The sequence below is a fragment of the Dermacentor silvarum genome, chromosome 10 (genome assembly GCF_013339745.2).
Source record: "Dermacentor silvarum isolate Dsil-2018 chromosome 10, BIME_Dsil_1.4, whole genome shotgun sequence".
Classification (NCBI taxonomy): domain Eukaryota; kingdom Metazoa; phylum Arthropoda; class Arachnida; order Ixodida; family Ixodidae; genus Dermacentor; species Dermacentor silvarum.
The window spans coordinates 77169198-77173156 of NC_051163.1; positions in this window are offsets into that span (position 1 = coordinate 77169198).

Genomic DNA, 3959 nt, shown 5'->3' on the forward strand with positions numbered 1-3959 from the left:
CACTAACGAGCTGAGCGGTACGTTTGGGCGACCAGCGGCCGCAGTCCGCTGCTGGTACTCGAAAACGTAACATAGTTCACCACATACCAGAAGGACAAATGTGGACGTATGACACACATTTTGCCGTAATTTTGCACCCAGAAGTTGTACTTGTAATACATGAAGTCGTAATTCCTTAGAAAACGTCGCTATTAGAAAAACAATAAAAAAATCGGCTGCTCTGTAAAACGAGCGAAGTGAGATTTCCATGACCACACAACTTGCTCACTTCCGCGGTGTTGTCTGCTTTGTGTGAAACTGAGTGTAAACAGCTAAGATATTTTCATGTTTAATCTCCTAACGAAGGGTCGCAATTATGGGACGGCGAAGAGATCGACGTACGTGTAGCTTTCATTAAGAGGCAGTCACGCTTAGCGTTGAAAGTCGTAAGGAAAGAGCGTTATTCTTGATTATGAAAGCGCGGATAATATACAGAGACATACATAGTGGCAGAAGGTTGGGAAGAGTAAGATGTCCGGGAAAATGTACTCAATACAACATTACAAAGTTTCGTGTCGGTGTGTGTGCAGTATTGCTTATGTGTGTCAATACCGCTAGTGTGTTCGCAATATGCTCTACGTGACTCGTATACGCCCCGCGAAGTGTTTTGTTCTGGCGCTTCGATAATGTGATTTGTTGCCGAGAGTGTGGTTATTTTTGTATTTAAATAGTCCTGGGCACTATAGCATTTTAAACCATAAATGAACTTCTCTAGTTGTACACACTGTGACACTTGCTTTCAAAGATACCTATGCATATCATATCATTTTGCCAGCTGATTTGCAATTTCGGCTAATGCGATTTAATAGTTTCCTACAGAAACTGGCTCCCGCAACTGGCTACAGCAACAGCAATTGCGCAGTTTGACGCTATAACTTTTGAAAAACAGGAGGCAATGATAGTTGACGTTTACGTTAGCCTGCAAGCTATTTGATACACACTGGTTTTAGCGCGGCAGTGCTAGGGAGTGGCAGAATGTAAATCTTTGTGCCTCATCTAATGTGCTCTCTCAACAATTGTGCACTTTCAAACAACGCAGCAACTAGCGGGCTCAAATTTCTTCTCATTGATAGGGGAACTTTATATGCTCTAATTTTGTTTATTTTGCAATGCCAAAATCCAGATATGGAGCTCCTGAGGGAAAAATCCTCACCTTCTTTCATTGAAGATAGCGTTAGGAACTTCGGATGGTTATTATTTCGCAGGGTGCTTCCAGCGTTGATATGTTCCTTCATTGTTGTGTAATGTGCACGTTATCATGTTTGTAACACTGCGAAAAAGATCCGTACGAGCATTATAAGCGAACTGCTAGGCCTGCCCTTATGTTTCTAAATAATTTTTTCCCCGTATCCAGTGTGCGTACATCGAATGCTTGCAAGTCATGGGTTGCGAAGCATCTGACCGCGAGAACCAGAACTTCAATCCTGTCATTCCCATTTCGATGCCCATAAGCCGCATCGATCCCTATTTCTAACGAACAGATGCCCAGGTATTTAGAAGCTTTTTATTCTTCTGTATATTGATATCTGTGAGAAAAAGTGCCTGTTGCGTGGACACTAGGAGTGTGCTTGAGTCCCTAGATATCATGCATATCGCGCGTCAGGCAGTCTTGACGTTAATGATGCTATACATTGATTGACAATTGTTGCTTTAGTTGCACTAGAATATTTGATGCATATCGATGTGAGTGAGCACGCGAACTGCTCGAACACTATGGGTGCGAAAAATGTGAAAATTTTATTTATTATCCGTGTAAGCAATCAGTGCACCTTGGGTTTGGTTTGCGTGGACGCCGTTCATTGTTTGACGTCACCTCAGTCCAACTAACAAAAGCGGCATTGCTCGCAGACCGCTACGAAAGGAGCAAAGCTTTTCAATACGACGTAGTTAGCGCCTAAAATATTTAGACTCCTGATAAGGCTGTGCAATATGAAAAAAGACATACATACACATGCTATTTGTCAGTATAATCTCACCGTCCTATTTTTGTGACATTGGTTTTGTTTTACCTACGGTGATCGAAAGTAGAACGAAATTTAAGCTGGCTTACTTTTGTGAGTGATTTACAAGATAATGCTTGTCTGCTTTAGCAGGCAAGTTCGCCTAAATTTGTCATAATTGACAAATTCGCTCTTCCTTTATTAGAGAAGCAAGTAATATTGTATAGCGATAATTAACCGAAATGTAAAGAGGCCATTGGAAGCACTTTTGATTTGTTATCAATTTATGTGTAGTAAAAGTTGTAGCAATTTCTAGTTGACCACGCTCGCCTGCAGATTTAACTACGCTTAGGTATTTATACGTGCAGGCTATCTGAATGGTGACCTCTGCGTTGTTTTGTTCGATTTCATCCTGTTTGTGCTTCCAAGCATGTTTCAGTGCTCGCAAGCTTTTGTGCTATCTCGTAATTTAAGTTTATTTAAAGCGCAGCTCAGAAATTTATTTACATCGCCGCCCACTTGTAAATACTTCTCCTAACGGGTGTTCGATGTAAGTGCTATGAAATGTAGACTGGAGCAATGTAATGAGATTGGCCGGTGCCAATATAACCGAGCTATCTGACGATGTTTTGAAACGCGTGTAAGATTTGTGCATGTAAGGGTATTTAAAACTGCAGCTGTCCTAAATTTCACATGAATATTACTATTCTCGCGAGCAGGCGAAAAGTCACGTATTTTAACGCCTGATGAGTATGTTTTCTAATACACTACGCTGACCTTCTCAACGGAAAAACAACGTTTTTCAGGCACTGCCAAAATTTGGTTCATGCGATCGGCAGATTCAAAGTTTTCGTGGCGGGGTGGCTGCCGCGAGCACCTTACTCAGGCAGTAAACTTATTCAAATGTGTTGTTGTAGTTAGGGTAAGTTGTCGAATTGGCATATTTAACCCTGTGAGCCAACGGATTGTCGACCGACAAGAGGTAGCGTAATTAAGCAAATATATTTTCTTGCGTAGTAATGATGTCGGGGAGGGGGGGGGGATGGACCGCAGTTTCAGTAGGAGCACACCTGATGCATTGCTAATTTGATCGAGACTTCAACTGCTGCACACTTGCTGGTGAATATTGTTCTATCTTACCTCATGTTTAAAAAACTTCAGAGATGGCTTTCTCTATTTAATAACATGCACGGCATCTGCGTGTAAACTAAAATGGCTAATGTCGCCTCATCAATGGCATCTGGGTTCATTAATGGAGTCATTTTGTTCAGTATGCACGCAGCCTTCGTCGTTTAGCTCAGTGGAAGCGTTCTCGCGATGCTCGTACGATTCTCCGATAGCGTGCTTAGCGGACATGTATGTTATTTTCAGAAGCGCACGCCCATACTTGTTAAACTAGTAAGCTTGTGATACATAACGCTTAGCAGTTTAAGGAAGAAGTCATGAGTTTAAATATAGGCGTATTATGACACCTCCACGTCGCGCTCATGATTTCGCGGATTTTTTGTGAGATGTTGATGTTGCATCAATAACTGCATAATAGTTTTTTTCGGAGAAAGCACTAACTATGAATATCACAGCTAATTAATTACGTTGCCTACTTGCTACTACGTTGGATTGTTTCGTAAGCCGTTTATGTGAAAATACTCCGCGTTGTTTATTTTCATTGGAGATAGCGTTCGGAATTGGATGCTTATTCTTTCGTCAGGTGCTTGCAGCTTTCGTCTGTTCCTGGAGGTTGTGAATGTGCACGTTAAATACCATGTTTGTAACAGTGCAAATAAATCGGTAATGCAAGCACTACTCAGGCCGTTATGTTTCTAAATACCTTCTCTTCCGGTATCCAAGGTGCAAACACCGAAAGCTTGCCGCTGCACGTTTATTTATTTATTTATATCAATACCTACAGCGCCCTCTAGGGCATTATTGTAGGGGGAACATCAGAATAAATCACAAGACATATACTAAAGTTAGGCAAAT